Genomic DNA, 11,971 nt, shown 5'->3' with positions numbered 1-11,971 from the left:
GGCGGGTCCGGGCTGGGGATTCGAACCCGCCACCTTAAGTGTACGTGGCTGGCACCTTAGCCGGTTGAGCTATAGGCGCCGAGCCTGTGATGACATTTTCAAGAAAACAGTATCATTATAGTGAACTTTGGGCAAAATCTCTCAAGACTAAAACCATATAAAGGAGAACCAATAATTGATCTTGGTCCAGAACTACACTGACCTCTGAGTTAATTAACCTAAGAGTTAAGACAATCTCTTTGGTTCTCTGGAAAAAGTGAATGATTTGGGAAACCAGATCTTCTGTACTAGAAATATAAAGGAAGTGCTATACTACCGTCTAGGTCACTCTAATGGGACTAAGAAAAATACCTTGTCTTTGCATATTTAAATTATTTTAAAAGAGAGTAAATGGAAGAACTTCAACATTAGGACTTCCTCATGTAAGAAGAAAAATACAAATTGAACAAAATACACCCACATCCTAAAATCATAACACAGCCTAAACCAAGAACAGCAACAAAATTCTGTTTTACGTATGTCCAAGATAATACTCACTGAAAGTAGAAAGTTTGTATTGCCAGAGGAATAGCTACAACAGAGGGGAGCTATTTTGTCTCTGGAATAAATCTTCTTCCTTCCAATTCCATTCCTTCTTCCTGTACCTAAGATGGAAATGCAGGTGCAATGAACAAACAAAATCAAGGTAGTACAGAAGATACAGTTTCTGAGAAACTACAATTCAATACAGCAATTTCTGGGGAGTTAAAAAAAAAAAAACTACAGAAGAGGCTCTCCTTAACTTCAAAACATTTCAAACTCTAAGTGAGACAACAGAGGTAGTCCCATGCCCTGAGTCACCTCATCCTTGGCATCATCACGGAGAAAGGAAGACACTGAGGTTTTATTGAACCAGAGCATCAGATTAAATCTTCTCCCATCACCAATTTAGATCAAAAGTTGCTCCTAAACCAGGATATACCATTTCAAAGCTCCCCAGTGGTTTCAGAATACAAACATTTTCCCCAATCCTCTGCAAAACCAGTAGTGAAGAAATACTGTACAGCATGCCAGAGCCTGACCTGAGGACAAGCCATCATGTTATGCCAAGAGGAGATAACTGTTGGTAAGAGACATCCATCCTTACTCTTAATTTTGCACAAATCTCTACATAATTTCTTCACCAACTCTCCCCATTCCCCAGAAGTCGAGAGCTATTCCCAAGGATGTAAACAGGAGACTTTGAGGCTCCACCCACTCTACCCTAGGAGAGGGCAGTGAAAGAAGATAAGGCCCAGAGGGACAGGATAAGGGAGTGAGGCACAGAGTTCAGATCAGGACAGGGAACACAGGAGGGCAAGGAGTGAAGGGCAAAACCTGAGCTCAGCCTGGGGAGGAGACAAGCATAACACCCAGAGAGTAAAGTGGAGGGATAATGGAAATGGGGGGGCCGGGGTGCTTAAGGAGGAGGGCCTAAGTGCGGTAGTGGAAAAAAGAAAGAGGAAGGAGAGAGAAGGCGCGCGTGTGGAGAGTTAAGAAAAGGAGAAGACAAAGTGGAGAGAGGAGAGGCCGGGGTGGGGAGGAGAAAATCCAGCAGAAGGAAAAGGGGAGAGGTAAGAAAAAAGGATGTGAAAAGAAGAGCACGGAGCGCTGGAGGAGTTGGGGAGACGACAGAGCGACGGGTAGAGCAGCTTGGGCCGAGCCGCGGGGGTGGAATCCAGACGCCGGGCGGGGGAGGGGGGGAGGGGGCGGTGGGACGGTGGGTGGGGGCCACCAGGCGGCGCCGGAGACCACCAAACTTTACACAGACCCGCGACTGTTTCCTGGAGGGAGCGCAGAAAGAGCAGAAGCTGGACGCGGCCCGGGGCAAGGGCAGTCGCCCACCGCCTCACAGCAATACCTCGCGACACCCCTGAGAGAGACCCAAGGCCCGAGGCCCCTCCCGCCTTCCTTCACGCCGCCCGGGAGCCCCTCCCCCACGCTGCCCCGGGACCCTTGACCCAGGATCCCGGGTATTCACTCCGGGTCCCTCCGCCCGCCCAGGAGCGAGCAGGCCTGGCGGGCACGGCAGCTGCGGCTCGAGGGAGGCCTGGCCCGACGGCGGCGGCGGAGGAGGGCGCGGCACAAGCCAGAGTTTCCCACCTTTTCTCCTGGCCCAGACGCGGCTTGGGCGGACGGGACCTCTCGCGCTCTGCCTCCTCCTCCTGCTTCATGGAGCCATGCGCCTGGGTGAGGGCTACCAAGAGAAGCGGGCCCGCGGGTGGGCCAGACGCGCGGCGCGGACGGGGCGGGGCAAAGGAGCCTGGCGGGCGAAAGAGGAAGCGCCGGGGCGGCGGCAGTGGCCGGGAAGAACTAGAGGTATTCCCCGGGTGGCTGGAGGACTGAGTCGAGCTGGGACCCGAGTCCTCCAGTATCCCAGCAGCCACCGGAGGCAGTGAGGTAATGGAGGAAGAATGTAGGGAGTCCTCCAGTGGACCACACGCCCTCTAGCGAGCCACGAAAACCATAGAGATGAGGAAGCCGTCGGAGCACCGCCCCGATACCATCACGTGGTTTTAATCCAGGCACTTTATTGGCTGGCTCTGGCTCTATGGAGTTGAATTTTCGAGGCTGCTTTTCATTTGTGGAGCTGAGTCTCAGACGTTCAGGTTAAAGAGGAGCTCGCAGAGAGAATGAAAGAAGGCCAGCCTCGCTTTCCCGGCGCAGAGGGGACCGAACGGGCTGATGAGCGGTCAAGCCGCCTGGCGCAGTGCACGCCGGGCCGCCCCGGCCTCCGGGAGCTGAGGCAGAGCACGCCGGGAGTCGTAGTTCGGTCTTGGCTGGTGGCATTGTCCGCGGCTCGGTCAAGGTGCGGTCGGAGTCGCTAGTTGCTACCTAGCTGCCGGATCTTCTCCCACGTTAGCGACCCGCTACTGAGTACCAGCGGTTCTAGCTCGGGTCACTTTGCCAGACCCTCCCGCAGCCTTCGAAAGCAGCATGGAAGGGGCAGCTCAATCCAACCTTAAATCAAGCCGACGACGGCTGTGGCCGGGCCCGCGGCGAGGTGTGCCAGGTTCAGGGCCAGGCGCTCGCACCTGACCTAGCCAGCCTCTTTATGCACAGGGGAAGGACGAATTCACCCAGCCAGGGCGGCATTAACTCATGTCATGAGTCCATCACTATCATTCATTCTTCAACTCGCAGCTAGATACAACTTCATTTGGAATGCCTTCTGTGCAGGATTATTCAGTAGGCCAACTAAGCACATTCTTCAGCACTAGCAGAGCAAGGCCCTCAAAAAGGACATCTTTAAAAGAAATTTGGGAGTGAATAATTTAAATTTCAAATACCTATTATTTTCGACAAGATTTGATCTTACAGCAGCATTTTTATTCAATTATACATGTAGATGAGGTTGAACTAAAAGTCGTATTTCTACCCTGTGCCCTGACCCTAGCAGCTCCATACACCGTTAGGCCCTGCAGCAAAGACAAGCCCTGTTTTGAACCAATTGTGGTTAAAAAAAGGACTCAAGCCCACAAATTCTGTGTTTTGTTTTCCTGTTGATGCATAAAGGAAGGAATCCTTAACAGTTTGTCCTAATAGACCAAAGAAAAGTATATAGTAAAAAATGCAAATTATATCTAACAGTGAAGCTTTCCAGCAAAAACCTTCTGCTCTAGAACGCATAATGTATGCAAGCATAATAAGATGCTTGCATACATCTACTACTGCAGACTTTTAGCATAATTACCTGTAGGCAACAAAACCCAAGGCAATTGAGTGGTGCCTCTTCGACCTGGAGTTCTCGAGGAGAACAGGCGAGAATGGAAAAGACAGGTATGCTTTGTATAACAAGAGATGACTTTTTTATAAAAAGAAGCAGTTTCTGTAGGAGTCTTTGCAATTTCTGTCACAGATTTGATGTGTTTATCTGCTTTTGAGGCCATATTGACACTTTCTAACCTTCTCTGTTTGCCTGAAAAACTACAAATTAGATGATCATATGGCCTAGAGCCAGAAGTATAGGAGGCAGAAAGCCAGAGTCCAAGTTTTTTGTTTCTGAATAAGAAAGCCAAATCCTGACTTAAAATAATCCAAATAAATTTTACGTAGCGAAGGTCTTTCCAGCTGAAAGTCTTAAAACACAGCATCTGGAAAAAGGCCTTAGTCTATTGCTCCCAAGGTGGTATTATACAGCTAGTAAGCAGCCCACAGATAAGGGAGTTATTGCTCCTTGGTTATCAAACTCCAGGAGGTAAATGATGGAACTTAAGTTGGACTTGAAATACTCCCAAATTAAAACAAAAACAAACCTTGCTTTGAGCTGTTGAAAAGTCATTTTATTGAGAAATAGGATCCAGATGCTACTGCTGTTTTTAACTGATGCTGAAAGGCAAAGGGTCAAGACTTAGAAAAAAGTCACTTCCAGGTCACATCAGCTGGCAGTAATCTGAACTGATGCAAAGATAAAGAGAATGAAATTATAAACAAGGGGAAGAAACTGAAGGCAGTAAGTGCCACAAATATGGAAAAGGCTGTGTCTTATTTACTCATTTCCTGTACTTAATACAGAAACCTGTTATATAACAGGCATACAATTATTATTTGTAGCTTGACTGAGGAAAGAAGGAGAACACCAACAAGCAAGGAGCAGATAATATATTTGGGAAAGACAACTGCACAAAAGCTGGGTGGCTCACGCCCTCTACATGGTCCTGAAATGTCACCTTAATCTGCTGTCATACAGCAGTACTACCCATTATCAAAATACCCTAGAACAGGCTGGGTACAGTGGCTCATGCCTATAATCCCAGCACTCTGGGAGGCCAAGCGGGTGAGTCTCCTCAGCTAAGTAATTAGAGATCAGCCAGAACAAGAGCGAGATCTTGTCTTTACTAAAATAGAAAAACTAACCAGGCATTGTGGTAGGTGCCTGTAGTCCCAGCCACTTGGGAGCCTGAGGCAAGAGGATTGCTGGAGAACAAAAAACGGAGGTTGCTGTGAGCTATGTTGATGCCACAGCACAGCACTCTACCCAGGGTGACAGTGACACTCTAAATAAAAAAAGAGGAGGAGGAGGAGAAATGCCCCCAAACAAATCTATCTCCCTGATCTACAGCTTTCTATACTTTTTTACCTTAAATGGCTAATCTGGTAATGATTAAAAGAGTCTACTCTAGAATCTGTATGGAATTCAAATTCTAGCCCTGACACTGAATGCCTGTAAACAAATTACTATGTTAGGTAATTCAGGCTTATCATTTGTAAAATTTCTAATGATAAGCCTGAATTACCTAACATAGTAATTTGGAAATTACTATGGTAGGAAATTTAACACCTACCTCTTATAGGTGTTACAAGGTTTAAATATCTGTAGCCAGATGTGACAGGCACCTGTAGTCCCAGCTACTTGGGAGGCTGAGGCAAGATAATTGGTTAAGCCCAAGAATTTGAGGTTGCTGTGGGCTGTGACACCATGGCACTCTACTGACGGTGACATAGTGAAACTCTATCTTAAAAAAAAAAGATTTAGTGGCGGTGTCTATGGCTCAAAGGAGTAGAGCACCGGCCTCATATGCCGGAAGTGGTGGATTCAAACACAGCCCTGGCCAAAAACTGCAAAAAAGAAAAAAACATTTAAATATTCACAAACCTATACATTGTAAAGCTTTTATAGGGTTAACATGGCAAAAAATGCTTGATAACTGAGCTTCATGAGTATTTGAATATTGAAATTACCATAAAGTTAGTCTCTACCCTAGGTATACTCATTCTTTTGGAGTTGTACCTTGTATGACTACATTGATGAGCTTACCAGGAATAAGGAAGTAAGGTCTCACAGGCAATCGTGATGGGTATGCAGATTTTCCCACTTTTCAAGTTGAAGTGAGTCTGGCTTTGGTTGGCATCTGTGCTCTGCTGTCCACAAATGGCAGGTCCTGGGAGATGATTGTCTCCTCCAGAAGCACTATCCTCTGTGAAAGTGTCCATTCGAGCACTTAATCTGTGCAGGCTTGGGCCCTGTAGCCCAGTGGTTACAGCGCCAGCCACATATGCTGAGGCTGGCGGGTTCGAACCCAGCCCAGGCCAACTAAACAACAATGACAACTGTAACAATAACAAAAAAAAAATAGCCAGGCATGGTGGCAGGCACTTGTACTCCCAGCTACTTAGGAGGCTGAGGCAAGAGAATCACTTAAGCCAATAATTTGAGGTTGCTGTGAGCTATGATGATGACATTGCACTCTACAGAGGGTAACATAGTGAGACTGTGTCTCAAAAAAAAAAAAAATGAAATCTTTGTATATACAGATGTGTACATGAGGTTAACTATTTCATAAATATAGTTTAAATCAACTGATAAGACCCACAGGATTGTTTGTTAAGCCATATTACTTTGAGAAGATTTTTTTTTTTTTTTTAGAGACAGAGTCTCAAGCTGTTGCCCTGGGTGGAGTGCTATGGCGTCACAGCTCACAGCAACCTCAAACTCTTGGGCTTAAGCGATCCTCTTGCCTCAGCCTCCCAAGCAGCTGGGACTACAGGTTCCCACCACAACGCCTGGGTATTTTTTTGTTGCAGTTTGGCCTGGATAGAGTGCAGTGGTGTCACAGCTCACAGCAACCTCAAACTTTTAGGCTTAAGCGATTGTCTTGCCTCAGCCTCCCAAGTAGCTGGAACTACAGGCAGCCTCCACAATGCCTGGCTAATTTTTTTTTATCGTGGTTGTCATTGCTGTTTTAGCAGGCCTGGGCCAGGTTCAAACTCGCCAGCCTCAGTGTACGTGGCCAATTCCCTACCTACTGAGGTACAGGCACTGCCTGAATTCACTAATCTTAAGTGTACAGCTTGACTGGTTCTTACATTAGTATCCATCCATGTAACTCCATCCAATTTAACATGTATAATATTTCCAACAACTCAGAAAGCTCCCTTCTAGTTACTAATCCCTCCTCAAAAGATAACCCTTATTCTGACTTCTATCACCGTGGAATAGTTTTGCCTGCTCTTTAATGCCATGGACATTTGAATGAATTCACACAGTATGTACTCTTATGTCTGGTTTCTTTCATTATGCCAAGAAATGAATCCCTTTTGTTATATGCAACTGTAGTTCCTTCTTTGCTGCATAGAATACTGTGCCATTCAATACACATTGAATTATTACTATTCAATACCTATTGAAGGGATAGGCCACCATGTTTTCCCATTATTATTATTGTTGTTGTTGTTATTATTAATGAGACAGAGTCTCACTTTGTCACCTCAGTAGAGTGCTCTGGCATCGTAGCTCACAGCAACCTCAAACTCGTGGGTTTAAGTGATCCTCTTGTTTCAGCCTCCCAAGTAGCTGGGACTATAGGTTCCTGCCACAACACCCAGCTATTTTTAGAGACAGGTTCTCACTCTTGCTCAGGCTGGTCTCAAACTCCTGAGTTTCAGCGCTCCACCCACCTCAGCCTCCCAGAATGCTAGGATTACAGGCATGAGCCACTCTACCCAGCCTCCAATGTTATTTGTAAGCAATCTGGTTCTCTGAGTCTAGAGATTTAAAATTTTCTATACCAGTTCTTATGTTGTTGTTGTGTTTTTTCCTCTAGTTTTTTTTTTTTTTTTAAGAGACAGAGTCTCACTTTGTCACCCTTGGTAGAGTGCCGTGGAGTCACAGCTCACAGCAACCTCTGGGCTTAGGCGATTCTCTTGCCTCAGTCTCCCGAGTCACTGGGACTACAGGTGCCTGCCACGACACCTGGCTATTTTTTTTGTTGCAGTTTGGCTGGGTCTGGGTTTGAACCCACCACCCTGGGTATATGGGGCTGGTACACTACTCACTCAGCCACAGCGCCGCCCCCCCCCCTTTTTTTTTGAAAGTGAGTCTCACCATATCACTCTAGTAGAGTGCCATGGCATCTTGGTAGCTCACAGCAACCTCAAACTTCTGGGTTGATCCTCTTGCCTCAGCCTCCCAAGTAGTTAGGACTAGAGGCGAGGCACCCACCACAAAGCCCAGCTAGGTTTTTCTGTTTTTAGTAGACTGGAGTCTCACTCTTGCTCAGACTGGTCTCAAACTTCTGAGCTCAGGCGATCCACCCCCCAGCCTCCCAGAGTGCTAAGATTATAGGCATGAGCCACTGTGCCTGGCCTCTCATGTTGTTTTGCAGCCACAGTGAGAAGATTAGGATAGAAGGTGGGAAATACATGGTTACATCATACACACTAAATGTAGTTCACTCTCAAATTGCCATGGTTAACGATGCTTGTTGTATCTGTCAGAGTCCAATCCAGAAGGATGTATTTCTTTTTTATCTTTTAGAGATAAAAGTCTCACTTTGTCGCCCTCGGTAAGAGTGCTGTTGCATCACAGCTCACAGCAACCTCCAGCTCTTGGGCTTAGGCGATTCTCTTCCCTCAGCTTCTCCAGTAGCTGGGACTATAGGTGCCCACCACAACGCCTGGCTATTTTTTGTTTGGCCAGGGTTAGGTTCAAACCCACCACCCTCAGTATATGGGCCGGCGCCCTACTCACTGAGCCACAGGCACCGCCCAGAAGGATATATTTCAGAGAGCAATCAACACACCTTTTTGTGTCTAACCTAGGACTATATTTCACACCCTTCTCTCTGCACTAATTTTACCTGTAGAGAATTTAATCCTCCCATTGTTCTGCAGAACATCTGATCCATTACATGGGTGACATCTTGCTGAATGGATTCAATGAGCAGTAAGTGGCAAGTACCTTAGAACCTTCAGAAAATCACCTGGTTTTGGCGGGCTTGGTGGCTCACTCTGGGAGGCCAAGGTGGGAGGATAGTGTGAGTTTACAGGTTGGAGACCAGCCTGAGCAAAAGGTGATACCCTGTCTCCACTAAAAATAGAAATACTGAGGCAAGAGGATCACTTGAGCCCAAGAGTTGGAGGTTGCTGTTAGCTATGACACCATAGCACTCTACCCAGGGTGACAGCTTGAGACTCTGTTTCAAAAAAAAATAAAGAGAAAATCACCTGGTTGAAACCTTAGGACTAGGGAAATAAACCCTAGTCCTAATACCAAGTACTGTATCGGTTAGGTTTCAGAAAAAAGAAACCATACTAGGTACTTTATACAAAATGGGTTTAATTCTACTCATGCAGAAGTTAGAAGTCTCAAAGGACAAAGTAGATGTTGAGCTAACCAAAAAAAAAAAAAAAAAAACTGTAGAAAGCAGCTGTCAACCTATAAGGCTAGAGAACAAAAGGAAAGAGTTGGCATTACCAGAACGTGGGGAGTTGAAGGACAGGCCACATGGGGCTGGGGCTGGGACCTCTGAGGGGTGCCCCTGGGCCAGTGGGAAGCTGGAGCTTTCTGCACTTACTGGATGGGTGTCGTTGCTGGAAAGGCTTCTGCTTCTCTCCTCCCACTTTCCACTGCCTCCCATTGGGGGAGCCTGAAAGGAACTCAGGTGGCCCGAGTGTTTGGGAAATGCAGTTGTAGACTCCTGGGCCCAGCCTCACAGAGCTGAACTGAAAAGCATGAGCTTGTCCTGAGCAAGAATCAATAAGGCCACAGCTATCACTTCAAGGGATAGCTGAAGTGAAGAGATTGCCTCTGGTCCTTCTGAAAACATGCAAAGAGCAGCTCCTTGTGGTCCTGGTTGAAACCTTGGAAGTTCTGGTCTTCTCCTAATAATGCTGAAAGCTGTCACCATCCCTGGATTGTCTGGCAGCTCAGGGCTTGCCATGCTCCCAGACTTGCAGTTCCTAAAGTTGCAGCAATTGGGTTCCCAGCAGGGGAAAGAAAAAGCCCTCCCTGCGATCAGCAGGACACATTCCAAGCGTTGCAAAGGACTCTTTTAACATAGTTTATGTTTCTCAGAGATGGAAACAAATGAGAGCCAAAGACTATATTCCCCCTCACTGGTCTGTTAGGAGACCCGGATGTGCAGACACGATGGGACAATGACGATGCAGAACAAACAATTGACATTTAACCACAAAAGGAAAGGCAGGACCTGGTGACTCAGAAGGAAGAAGCTGGTGAGAAGCACAGCTGCAAATCCAGGCACTGATGCATAGAGAGGAAGATTGCAGTTGGCTTTGGGGCCTTGTAGGGACAACAGAAAGTAACCAGTTGAACGTAAGTCACTGAAGAGACACAGAGAAACAACCCATTGAGTCACTGGGGGTCACGCCAAGACAAAGGAAAGAAACTTAGCTTGCTTGACAGACTTAGGACTCCTGGTTCACTGCTCACTATCTCCCCCTCACCACCAGGGTCCATGAAGCCTTGCCCTGCGTTCAGCTGGCCTGTCAAACATGTCACAGTGCGAAGCTCCATAGAGCAACAGCACTGGGCACAAAGGTGTTCAGGAGTGAATGAATGGGTGAATTCCAAGGGCTGAAGGTGTTGTGAATATTTTCCTGAATATGTCATGATTATATTCTTCTCACGGTAGGGATCTTAACTTCTAGAGAGATGGAGTTCCTAGGCCCGACATCCCTCCCTCTTCTAACCTACGCCAACCTGCAGGAAGGAGGGCCCAGGAGGGTGCCAGGCACAGCATCTGTGCTCAGAGCTGGCAGGAGCACGGACACCTGCATGTGTCCACGCAGCACCGGGCCGCTGCTGCTTGAGCTGGGAATGAATTTGGTTCTTCTAGCCTCTAGGCACAGAGGTATTTTTGACTCAGCATCGTGAAGAGACGACAATAGCTCAGCTTCTGCCAGCTGCCCAATTTAGACACGAGACCTTCCTTACATATTTCTATCTCAAGTCTACTCAGAGGGAGGGCTTGACTTAAAAATCCCCCAAGTCGGAACTGAATTTTCCTTTTTTTTTTTTAAATTATACCCCAATCAAAGGAGACATTTGGATCTCTAGGACCCCATAATCCATGGTGCTTGTGTGGAAGAGCTGCTTCTAGTGGAGCTGGTGGGAATGTTGGAGCCACTCTGCAGGTTCCCACCAATCTTCCCCCGACCCCTTGCCCAATCCGCCAGGCAGAAGAGGAGGGAACTCAAGTTGCTTTGAGTGGTTATCGTGCCTATACCTAGAGCCTGTGCTCACCTCCTCGGGTGAAGTCCCTCTATTATTTGTTATTATTGCTATTATTTGTTTCCTTGTCTGTTTCTCCCTCTGGAATGAGAGCTGTTCCAAAACGAACTGGGGCTCATTCCCCTCCATCCCACTAGCTCTCAGCATAGAGGTGCACACATGGTACGAGTTCAGTAAATGTTTAGATAGGTTTTATTTTTATTTTTAATTTTTTTAGAGACAGACAACCTGGACACACTGTTGTCCAGGTTGGATTACTGTAGTGGGATGATAGCTCACTGTAGCCTTAGTCCTTCTGCCTCAGCCTCCTGAGTAGCTGGGACTACAGGTGCATGCCACCATGCCCAGCTAATTTTTTAATGTTTTTAAGAAACAGGATCTCACTACCCAGGTTGTTCTCAAGTGTCTGGGCTCAAGGAATCCTGCCTTGGCCTCCAAAGTGCTGGAATTACAGGCATGAGCCATGGTGCCTGGCCTCATTCTGAGTTTATAAACTATAAAACCTGTTATTATTATTATTTTTTAACCTGGTTTTTTTTTTGCAGTTTTTGGCCGGGGCTGGGTTTGAATCTGTAACCTCTGATATATGGGGCTGGTGCCCTACTCCTTTGAGCCACAGGCACTGCCCTAAAACCTGTTATTTTTTTTTTAAATGCTGTTTCCTCAATTATTTGCAACTCTCTCCAAATCAGATGAAAAAGTTGCTGGCTGCGATGGCTCTCATGCCTGTAATCCCAGCATTCTGGGAAGCCAAGGCGGGTGGATGGCCTGAGCTCATGAGTTTGAGATCAGCCTGAGCAACAGCGAGACCCTGTCTCTAAAAATAGCCAGGTGTTGTGGGGGGCACCTGTAGTCCCAGCTACTTGGGAGGCTGAGGCAAGGGAATCAGTTGAGCCCAAGAGTTTGAAGTTGCTGTGAGCTATGACGCCATAGTATCCTACCAGGGGTGACAAAGTGACACTGTCTCAAAAAAAAAAA

The 11,971-nt window shown here is 46.9% G+C and overlaps 1 protein-coding gene across 4 annotated transcripts in view; it reads right to left on the bottom strand.

The window, feature by feature from the left end:
• Positions 1 to 2,502, bottom strand: part of AMMECR1L (AMMECR1 like) — a 28,646-nt gene extending 26,144 nt beyond the window's left edge. For all 4 annotated transcript variants that reach the window (XR_002775851.1, XR_002775850.1, XM_003800329.2 and 1 more), the window contains exons 1-2: positions 2,122 to 2,502; positions 538 to 644 (exon numbers count right to left, since the gene is read on the bottom strand). The gene's annotated coding sequence lies outside the window, so the exon portion shown is untranslated. The remainder of the gene's footprint in view (positions 1 to 537; positions 645 to 2,121) is intronic.
• Positions 2,503 to 11,971: the final 9,469 nt, after the last annotated feature.

This window comes from Otolemur garnettii, unplaced genomic scaffold (genome assembly GCF_000181295.1).
Source record: "Otolemur garnettii isolate 467f Iridium unplaced genomic scaffold, OtoGar3 scaffold00173, whole genome shotgun sequence".
In the NCBI taxonomy this organism is placed as follows: Eukaryota; Metazoa; Chordata; class Mammalia; order Primates; family Galagidae; genus Otolemur; species Otolemur garnettii.
The sequence above is the reverse complement of the archived record's forward strand: the minus strand, read 5'-3'. Positions and strand labels throughout refer to the sequence as shown.